The sequence below is a fragment of the Catharus ustulatus genome, chromosome 2 (genome assembly GCF_009819885.2).
Source record: "Catharus ustulatus isolate bCatUst1 chromosome 2, bCatUst1.pri.v2, whole genome shotgun sequence".
Taxonomy (NCBI): Eukaryota; Metazoa; Chordata; class Aves; order Passeriformes; family Turdidae; genus Catharus; species Catharus ustulatus.
In genome coordinates this window covers 89,052,277-89,063,676 of record NC_046222.1, presented here as the reverse complement: position 1 = coordinate 89,063,676, position 11,400 = coordinate 89,052,277, and positions in this window count along the sequence as shown.

The following is an 11,400-nucleotide window of genomic DNA, read 5'->3' as shown; positions in this document are numbered from 1 at the left end:
AGGCTCGGCCCGCTCGGGGCTGCCGACGGGGCCAGGTGGCCCAGCTCGGCGGGGCTGCTCGGGGCCGGCTGCTGCTGCCACTGGGCTCGCTCACCCTGGCCCGGCGCTGCCCCGTGGTGGCAGGCAGGGACGGAGCCTGCTGGCACGGAGCCCCCCCACTCCTGCAGCAGCGAAGGCAGGAGGGGAAGGAGCCCCCCTGCTCCCGCGGCAGTGGCAGGTGGGGACGGGAGCCCCCTGCTTCCCGCCGAGCCGCAGGGATGGCAGCATGGAGCCCCCGTCTCTCCCCCTGGCTGCGCTGCCTGAAGGAGGGAGCTCTCCCGCCTCTCCCCGCCCCACGCTGCCTGCACTGAGCCCGGTTCCACCTGCGGCGCAACAGAGTAACCAATTTGTAACAATCACGTAATGCGGGGTTTTACTGCCAGGTGCTCGACTCGGCACCTCGGTTTCCGCTTCTAGGGTTGGAAATGTCAGAAAATTATTAGCTGCTCCTGAGTGTAAGCCGCATTTCCAGTGTGGGAGCAAAATTTTAGTCAAAACGGTGCGGATTGTATTCGTGAAATTACTGTACTTATGTCCTTGCTGTGTTAGCTCAAATGTTTATTGAAGTTGGCCACAAAAACCATATGTCTATGGCTAAACAAAACTGTCCTTAGCTTATGGATTGTTTGCAAATGAATTTGAATCTGGGACATCAAGACTAACATTTCCTTGATGTAGTACACTGTGCATTGCTGAGCTTCAACGGGGATAATATGCAAAAGTGACTTAGTTGGTACCTCAGTAGCAAGTCTGTGGCTGGAAATGCTACTTCTCTGAGCCTTCCAATATAATTTTCTTATTTAGCATATAGAACAGCATTGACTTCATCTGGCTCTTCAAACACAAATCCAGCAAGGTGAATGCAGTGATCTCGTTGAAAACCATCATCTATCAAATGGTGAGTTGTTTTACTTGACGCATTCAATCTATCTGTATGGAAAGTTTTGCACAATGACATCTTCCTAATTTCCCACTCATCTAGTCGGAGTGTTCCTGCATTATTATTTTACTGAAAAACAGAGCAGTTTTTCTAGCTGCATGGATAGCCTTGTTCTCTAAACTGCTTAAACTCTTTTTGAGTGTCCTTTTGCCTTCAGAAAACAAAGCAGCATAAATGAGCAAAGACCACAACATTAAACAGAACAATGTTTGTCTCTTGTTCTGTCATATTAATCAAGCGCTAACAATGCTCTTGCAGTAAATATTTACAAAATGCTTTCTCTTGTGTTTTGGGAGCACGTTCTAATTGCTGACACAAACCAGGAAGGATATCACTGTCCTTGGTCATCTAGGCATGCTGCTGGCTCATGTCCAGCCAGCTGTCAACAAACACACAGAGCTCCTTTTCTGCTGGGCAGCTTTCCAGCCACTCTGCCCCCAGCCTGTAGCACTGTCTGTGCTTGTTGTGACCCAGGTGAAGGACATAGCACTTTGCCTTGTCGAGCACTTTGCCTTGTTGAGCCTCACACTACTGGTTTTGACCAACCAACCCAGATTCCTCTGCAGAGCCTTCATTCACTCCTGAAGATTCAACACTCCAACCCAACTTGGTGTCATCTGTAAACTGACTGAGGATGCACTTGATCCCCACATTCAGATCACTGATGAAGATGTGAAACAGGACTGGTCCCAACACTGAGCCCTGGGGAACACCACTGGTGGTCATCTGCCAGCTGGATGGAGCTCCAGTCATCACCACTCCCTGGACTACACCATCCATCAGTTTTTTAAAAAGTGAACAGTGCACATGTCCAAGCCATGGATTGCTAGTTTCTCCAGGAGAATCCTGTGGGAAGTTATTGGAAAACTTTTACTAAATTCCAGGCAGACAACTTCCACAGCATTTCGTTCATCCATTAAGTGAGTCACTCTGTCATACAAGGAGATCAGGTTGGTGAAACAGGATGTGCCTTCCCTAAACCCATTCTGGCTGGGCCTGACCCCTGGTTGTCCTGTGTGTGCTCACAATGGCACTTAAAATGATCTGCTGGGTCTGTAGCTTCCTGAATTCTCCTTCTGACCCTTCTTGTAGATGCTAACGTCCAGTCAGCTGGGAACTCCCTGGTGTATCAGGACTGCTGGAAAATCATGGAAAGTGACTCAGTGAGCTCTTGCACCAGCTCTCTCAGTTTCCTGTATCCAGGTGGTGACCACACAGACAATGAGGAGCAGCAGATATATCATGTCTTATTACTCCACAATGATTTTGAAAGCATCACAGAAGCAACATACAGAAAAAGATAAACGATAAGAAAGCAAGCATACTTTTTGACTTTGCTAGCAAACGACATCCATTTTATTTTCTCTATAATGAATTTTTTGCACAGGAACCAAAATTAGCTCTAAAATAAGGTAGCTATATTCTAATTGTAAAAACCTCTCTTTCAGGCAGGCAGGAAGTGGGATGATTTCCAGACATCTGTGAGTCATAGCATGCAAAAAACAGAAGACAGATGGGCATGCTTACTCAGCAGAAATTTTCTATAATTCGGTGTAACTATTCTCTTAGTTTTTTACTCAATTACATTGACATGAGGTGAAAAGTACTAGGTGAAAGGTCCTAGGATATTTGAGTTGGATTTGCCCTATTTGTACAACTCTAAGAGTTAAATATTCCAGGATTTCAGACGCTAGGCCCAGATAAAGCCAGAGATTTAAAAAGGCCCATATTTAGGACTCTATTTCTATGAAACACATTTACAAAACTTTACATTGAAAAGTAGACTAGAAAAGCTTGGACTCAGTGCTGTTAGTACTAAAAACCTGCTAAAACCCTGTCTGTCAATGTAGCTTTAAAATATATTTTTAGTACTGTGTTTCACTAGCCTCAATAGTACCAACCCACCAGAAAGCCACACATGCATAGAAGAGCTGGAGGCCCAGGAATAAGGTTTAAATGTTTCCCATGAGCTGAAGGATCTGACCAGTTCAAGTGCAGTGGAAATGGCTTGCTACTTGCCTAACCCTGCCCCGAGCAGCAAGCTTTTGGCTTGCAAATGCTCCCAAGAACCTAGGCTGTTACTTAATATCCTATTATCTAAGAGCAGTGTTTTTGTGTTCTGCTCAGTGTGCTGCATGCTCCTCCCTGAAGCACAAAACAAGATTAGCTCCAGTTTGAGAGAGGATAGGCTGGCACATCTGATAAAAAGTCCACTGGGTAACAGATCCCCTTCCTCTCTTTGCAAGTTCACACCTAGACACAGATGTTTTAAGATTTTGTCCTAAACCCATTATCTAAGATAAAAAAAACCCAAACAAACAACAATACCAAAATACCTATGATTTTTCTATGCTCTCAGGTGGTAATAAATTAATTTTGTTATCTGGATGATGTCTGGGAACAATGAAAATAGGAAGCCTCTAGACTGCACTTGTGCTGATCTTCAGCTCTCTTCAGAGACCATCTATTGCAGCAGGGCTAGAGATTTAAACAGTAAAGATCCTTCACAAACCATAGGTACTGCAGAAGTTAGAGTTTTGCCATAAATCAATACTGCAGAATAGGACCTTGGACCTTGGCAAACTTTTCTTGGCTTATTTATTTGGAGTTTGCTGAGTATGCAGTCTTAAATGGATGGCCCATGAATACTTGTAACGTTTTTTCAAATTCAATGAATAAATAAATCACAACTTATAGAAAGATCAGCAGTGTTTTCTCTTATCAACTTATAGTTGATAAGTCAGAATCCATTCAACCAGTGTAGTACTCAGTTTTCTGCTGGTTAAAAGGCTCTCAAAGACTTAACTGATAGAGAAGTCTCATTGTCTCACAATGGAGCAAATCCCCTTCTGAGGGGATGATAAGATAAACTTTACTGCTTGGTATGGTGCCATTCAGCCAACATTTAGTTAGTACCAGATAGGACTCAGAAAACAGCCAGTCTTGACTGAGGCTTTGAGGCTTTTCTCTGAAGTATTTTACCAAACCCAGAGCATGAGGAATTCCTGTGAGAAGTCAGGTCCTCCACCCTGTCAGTAGAACATATACTCCACAGCTGCTCTGTTGAGTGAAGCGCTCTGGAGGAAGGGAAGAATGTTCGATCTTTGTTCAACCAGAAAGTTCAAATCCCTCCACAGATGCAGCTGGGGCTGTACACTGCCCTGCACAGCTGGATCTGACCTAAGCAGGCAGCTGGGATCTGCCAGTGCCGCAGGAGCACAGAAATTACCGATGACTAACACTTGCCACTCACACCCTTGCATTACTTCCAGTTTGACTTAGACAAGACTGCCCTTTTCTGATACTTTTTCTTGCCATACTCTCAGTCACTTTCAGAGGGTAATGCATCTGACATGTTGATTTTTGTTATTTAGCACTTGATCTTTTGACAAAAGTCAGCATTTGGTCCCCAGCAGGCAGTTTTAGGACAGCTGAAATTTTGTCTAAGCAATCACAGATGAGTTGGTTATATCACACAAAAGCCTTTTTGTGTCATGACTAATTTCGGATCCTCCCTGTTTCTTATGCAGATTTCAGCCTTGTTCCCTCATGCGCAGAGAATTAAATTCCATGCCTGCATTTGCTTCTGGTTTCTCCTCTGGGACACAAACTTACTCAGACAAGCTCAGGAGGCAATAGAAAGGCGTCACCTACAGCACTGGCTACCCACCCTGCAGGACTCCTTTGCATTTCAGTGCATGACTGGCTACAGGAGCCAACCTTCTTCCTGTAACTGCACTCTAGGTCAATAGCCCTCTTTATTTTTCCCCCTTTCCCAAGAAAAGTGTCCTGTTAGGACAAACTCTAGATTGCCCTCTCCTGCCCACACTGAAATTTTAGCTTTCTATGTTTTCTTGCATGTTCTGGCTTTGGTGGGAGAAGCAACACTTAGGTCACGTGAGTGAGTATCTCTGCAGCTCTGGTATCTACAGCAGTCCTGACTAACATCTGCTGGCAGATATTCCTCCTCACAAGTGTGGCAGGGGTTGTTACAGAATTTTATCTGGCCTTTGCAGATTTGCAGCTTCATACATACAAATACCTGATACTGGTAAGAAAAATCTAAGAGGAGGTAAAGGGAAGGTACGATTGCCAGGCCTATTTATAGGTTTATTTATTCCCAAAATGAAAATTAATGTACACACAGGAGTCTTGTTCCCAGGAAGTCATACTCATTATGGAACAAAATTCAAATATGAATAATTAATCTACTTTATTGTGTCCAATTTGGGGCAAAACAAGGCTACAAATAGGAAATAAAAGACAAACAAGTACATAGAGCCTTCTGAAACAAAGGCTTCACTTCTAGTTTAATTCTGATGGGACAGCTGTCTTGCAGCTTCTGCTGCTCTGAGTAAATTTGGCATATTTCTTCACTCACAGAGTACTGCTTTCATAACTAAAACTTATTTTGGTTACAGCTCATTACTCATATGTTTCTTTAAATATTTTATGAAAGCGACATCAGGTGTGTCAAAAGGCACTCCTTATGACTGCTTCTGCAATTACAAACCAAGACTCCTAAATACTGTTTGCTCTTTACTTGGGTAGATGAACTCCTTATGTAATAAACATGCCTTCAATTTCTGAGCATCTGTACTATATTTACCTCAAAGGACCAGCATACTCCACAGCAGGACCATGACATATTATGATTCCCAGTCATGCTGATTATGGGATCTTCTGAAAATTCCTGCAACTATCTCTCATGCTTAACTTTTCAGGAGAGATGGATATCTGGGTCTTTACCTTACTCAATACAGAAATGGTGCAAAGAAGTACATCTGGTGGGAATCACTCCCAGGTTCCCTGGGTAGAAATGCAGCTTGTGCTGTTGGTGGAATTTTTTCATCAGTTTGATAAGAAAGTGCATGTTTTCATGACAATTCAGCTATCTTCCTGTTGTGTATATCTCTCTATCTCTCTGCTTTCCCAAAGACACACAGAAGGAATAACAACATATAGTCTTGTAATTTGAAGAAATTAATACTAGGTTTTTTTTCAGAAACACTGGAATAAAATATTTTGTACTCCATCCATTACATATTTAATAGTAAGGGAAAAAAATGCTAAAGAACCCCAATGTTCTCTGCGAGTGTCTTCCCTGGACTATTTTCTGTTTTATCCTGTTGTCTTTGCTCTAAGTTTCCTCAGATTGCAGTTCCATAACATAGCACCACTGCCAGTGATCTCTTCCAGTTCCCCATTTCTAAAGAAGAACAAAAGGTTGCCTTGGCTTTGCAGGTGATGTCAGCTTTTCTTTTCAATACAACACAAGGGCTGGCTTCCTTCCCCAGAACCTCAAGGACCAAGCACCATGCCCAAATCTCTCAGTCTTCTTCTCGAGTGCTCTGAAATCCAAATGAAAGCTGGCATTAAATTCTTCTTCCTGATTTTCCCCTTGACACCAGAGGCTAACTTCACTCAGCCAATAGCAGGAACACTCCCTCAGCCCTATCCTCATCTGAGATGTATTTAAGCAACCAGTCATCTGCTCTGAACAACACAACATTAAAAGCAAAGAAAATATTTTAAATTATATGAGAAGCCTATACAGATAGAGAAGTATAATCAATCACATAAAAAAATCACACTGAATATCACTGTTTGAGTATGTACCAGAGAAGAAAAAATCAAAATTATAGATATTCTAGCACAGAATTTGTAATAGAGGTACAGAAACAATCCAGCCAGGCACTGTGGGACTTGCCTTCGAGCTAAAGATCTGAAAATGTTTGGTCTTTAAACTAAATATTTTGTGACCAACTGTTATTTGGGACCAGCTTTTTTAGTAAGATTCACAACAATTTAAGAAGAAAGGTGCAATAGCCTGAGGCTGGAATTCAGTAATTTTTTTTTGCTACAATTCCTTTTTCATACTGCATTTAGTCTAAAGATTACAAGTCCTGTGCAGGACAGAAAAAAAAAACAGCAACCAAAAAAAGAAGCACAAAAATTTTCAGCTTCAGTTGCTCACAGCACAAACTATGCTGACCTTTTCCAGACAATTACATAAACCAGCAATGATAAGCAGTAGGGATCCCTATTAAAATACAACCCACAGCTTTTGTATGTGTGCATGCCTTCTTTTTGACCCATGGTTACTGGCTACACAAAAGAAGATTTTATGAAGAAGAACAACAGATATGACAAATTCCAACAGAAATCAACTTCTAAATATGAGCAGCAAGCATAATCACAGCTGAATCCAGCATTTGCTTAATTCACCAGGGATGGTCTGAGGCATTTTTTATTCTTCATATTCAACTCAAACTAGGCATGCCAGTAAAACCCCATTCATCTGTTTCATGAGTCATAAGCATCTTTGTTCTATGCGCTTTGCTGACTGTTTCCTCTATCTGAGGGTGGAGAATGTGCTTTGTATAAAGTTTCAACTTCTATGTAAGTTCACTCTGGCAGAGTGTGTGCGCTCTACCCAAAAGACCATTTTCCTTTACCACATACTGCTGCAGCTGAAATTAGCTGAAAAATATCTGGCAGGAAATCCTTTAATGTGAACTACGGAGTTGTGCTTCCTATAGCTCCTATTGCTCATCCATTGTGCCTGCTGCAACTCCCAGTTCCTCCTTTCCCAGTCTTCGTAAAGAAATGGAAATAACTGAGCAGGCCTTTAGTTGATGGCATTTTAACATGAGGTGTAGGCAGTTGGATCTAATAAAGTAAGTAAATCTAGCATGAACATTGCCTTGTTGGATCACCAATACAGTGATCATGGTTGTGGTGGGTTTTCATTTGCAGAAAGCCCCTTTCTATGGAAAAAGAATAGCAACCTTTCCAGCACAGTTTGAAGGAGATCAGGTATCAGTTCACGGCTACTCCCCTTGACTTTTCCAGAAAGAATGGGTATTTCTCAGACATTCCCCAAACAGTATTTGAGGGTGGCCGCATAAATGAATGATCTTTTCTTCTTTTCTTCTTGAAAACAAACTCAAAAACACAAACAGTAAAGCACTCATGGCAACATAAATAAAAAAAAAAGGAAGTCCAACCCAAGCTTCTGACAGAACATACTTCTGAGGATGTATAGTTAATTATTTTCTTCCACTCTTCCATTCTCTCCTAAGGAATACTTCTGAGCTCTAAAATAGCTCCACACAAAATGAATGCTGTTGAAATAATGAAGGGTCTGCAAGCCAGATGCCTGAGAATTTGATCAAGCAATCAAGTGTTGATTTTTACCTTCCCATACGATAAACTAGAACACTTAAAAAAGGATGCAAAAATTTAAGTGATGTAAACTTAATCTAATTAAACAGTATTAGATTTTGTTTATATAGCAAATTAGTTGTGTGTATCAATGTAATCTTTTATTCTTTAAAATCTTTTATATTATTCTACAAATGTTCCAGTGAAGAAATGCTGAGTGCAGGGGAGAAGATAATATATATTATACTGTGAATTACACTGGTAATTAAACATACTTGGAAACTCACAGGAAACTTAAAGAGTTGTATAAAAATATTCAAAGTTATATAAATTATTATTTGTAAATAAAGGCGAGGAGGCATGTGCAAGAGCAGCAAAAAATTGACATTCAACTGTTGCCAAAACTGGTGTGCTGAGCTGATGTTTTTCTTAAATCCCATTGTGTTGAGTTTTAAAAGTTCAGTGCAAAAGCACTGGGTGAGAACAGAACTTGTTGGGTCAGATGCATGTTTGTCCATCACTTCACCCTCTTCATGCATCCTCTTCTACCCAGAATTATTTCTGAAGCAGAAAATTCATTACTATAAGACAAATAGATAAGTAAATCTTGACTTTCCTTCTCATTAGCCAGTTCTAAGATGTGAACACTAAGGCCAGTGAGTAGTTAATGCAGCAGAGAAAAATGCTCTGAAACCTGAAGGTGTTTCAAAATATTTTCAGCTCTGCATAAGACAGTGAAGAAGAGATTCTTGTACCTCCTTTTCAGTGCTGTCTTCAGAAAGCAGGCCAGGAAGCTCTTGCAGAAAAAGGCTGGCAGAGCAGGGAGGAGACCTTTGCACAAAGTTGAGCCTCTGGAAATCAATGGGTTGTTGATGCTATGTCAGAGAAACAAAACATTGTAAACATCTGCTTTTTCTGGCAGTATCAGTTCCACGATGCCAAGTCTCCCCAGCACCAGCATGTAATACAGCTGAGGCTCAGTGTGCTGCACGCTCCTGCTCACACAGCCTCTGCAAAGATGTTGCAATAAAACCTTGGTCAGTTTTTCAACTGTGCTAATTTCAGCTGTGCAGGCTGAAACGTATCCTTCCTGGTTCTGTATCCAGGAAGACAGAAATTATGTTTATGCCACCTGTGGTTTGTTCAAGTCATCCAATGCATCTGCATTGGGTGTATCCAAGGACAGCAAAGGCATATTTTACCTTGTTAAAAAAATCAGAGCTAAATTTTAGAGTTTCAAAGGTATCAGTCCACATATAGAGCTATGGAAATAAATTAGAAGCAGAGATTCTGGTGTTTCAAGATCACAAACCAGAAATAGAAGTCTGAGTTGTAATCTCCCTATTTGCATCACTAAACAGTCACTGCCGTTGCTCAAAATGCGGAAAGTCCTCTTTGAACCTTCATGCAAACCAAAAATAATTTTGTACCTTCTGTACTCTAATATAGCACTGGAGGTCTATAGGACTGGGCTACTTTAATTACAAAAAGACAGTTCATTCCCCATAATCACATTGCCTCACAGAATATTCACAGAGAGAGGCTAAGGGCACCTTTCTCTACCTTTCTGCAATGTTCATTTAAACCACAGGCCACAGCTGTCCCCAGTGTGCCACTACATGGTAGTCTCCTATAGGGACCCATACTAACAGGATGCATATGGAGGGAAGGGTAAAAATATACATTTGGCACACAAAGCACAGATGTGAACACACAATTAGTTGTTATTAATAAGCAGGATGAAAGTAATTTTAGACTTCTGTAGTACTTTGTATCTTTTAAAAGATTCTCCCTGGCACGTGTATCAGCAGATGCTAACTAGAACTGGGGACCATCTATAATAAAATATATAATTATGGTAGAAATGTCCTTTTACAGATCTATAAACTTTATTGCCCTTTTGAGATAGAAGATATGATCAACTGATGTGTTCCACTTTCTTATCTGGTTTTGAAGTACTGAAAGTCTGTCACTGCACTTAACACAGTGCAGGCTGAAGAATAACAGAGCATCCCAGTCATTAGGGTTTAGCAATAAACAAGATGCAATGTAGTCAGTAGCAAGGCAAGACCTCATCAATACATATTTGTGCTTTTGAGCCCTCCTCCACATGTGATACCACTATGTAGTTTTAGCTTCTTTTAAATCTTGGCAAGCACTCAGCTTCAGATTTTGCATTAAAAGGCTGCAGGGGAAAGGTCTGCAGTTAATCTCTCTCTCAACATGTTCTCCTCTCTGACTTCATAGCACCAGACATAGCTGGGGGTGCTTAGCATTAAAGCTGTGGTGAATTCCTTTGGTGGCTCCTGTCCAGTGCTTTCAGCTGACAGCAATGGCAAGTCTAATTGACTTTTCCTAATACCCAGATGCAGAAGAAAGAGACAGGGCAACAAAATGGAACAGTATCTGGGGAAAAGAAGGTTAAGCAATGCTAAGAATAGCAAGGAATAATAAGTGGGATTTTTAAACCTGGCAATAACAAGCCCCATAAGTGAAAATTTGGCTCTATCAGGACAAATAAGATGTCACTCCAATTCCCCACTCCACTCCCAGAAAAAAAAAAAGGCAAGAAGATTTGCTGTCATTTGTTTAAGCTTTCTGATAGCACTCTGGGCACTTAGGAAAACAGCAGCATAAAAATAAATGAGTCACAAAAATGGATGTGGGAATGACAAATGCATGAGCTATTTTTCTCAAGTGACACTTGCTTTCCACGTTTCTTACATTCTGTGGAGAAGTTATTCACAGCTAGTGTTCCCTAGACAGGAAGAGTTATGCTAGCTTGTTTTTTGAACTCAAATTTTATGTGTTCAAATGGAAAATGCTGTATTGTTTGACTTAACTGCTTTTCTTAAATTACACAGGCAGGAAAAGGGGGTGTTCCAGCTGTGTGGTTTGTATTTCACATGCATACCACTTTCCCATTTTGCCTTGTATTTATCCTTTTTTTTTTTTTTAAATTTTGCAATGCAGTGAAATTTAGACAATCAAGAAAATTACAATTTTACTTTAGAAAGTTGCACTTCCTTTTTTCTCTTTAGGTAATAAAAGGGAAATATTATAGAAATACAATTGTGAATGTTCTTGATAAGAATTGAAGTATAGATGTGCCCCCCCAGATCCCAGCATTAGCAACAAAACCACATATAAATATGTATATTTTTATTAATAAGATATTCTTTCAGGGAAAAATAAAAGAGAACTTGAATTATTTATTCTTACTAAGTGCCTTTCTGTTATATATGCTTTTATTT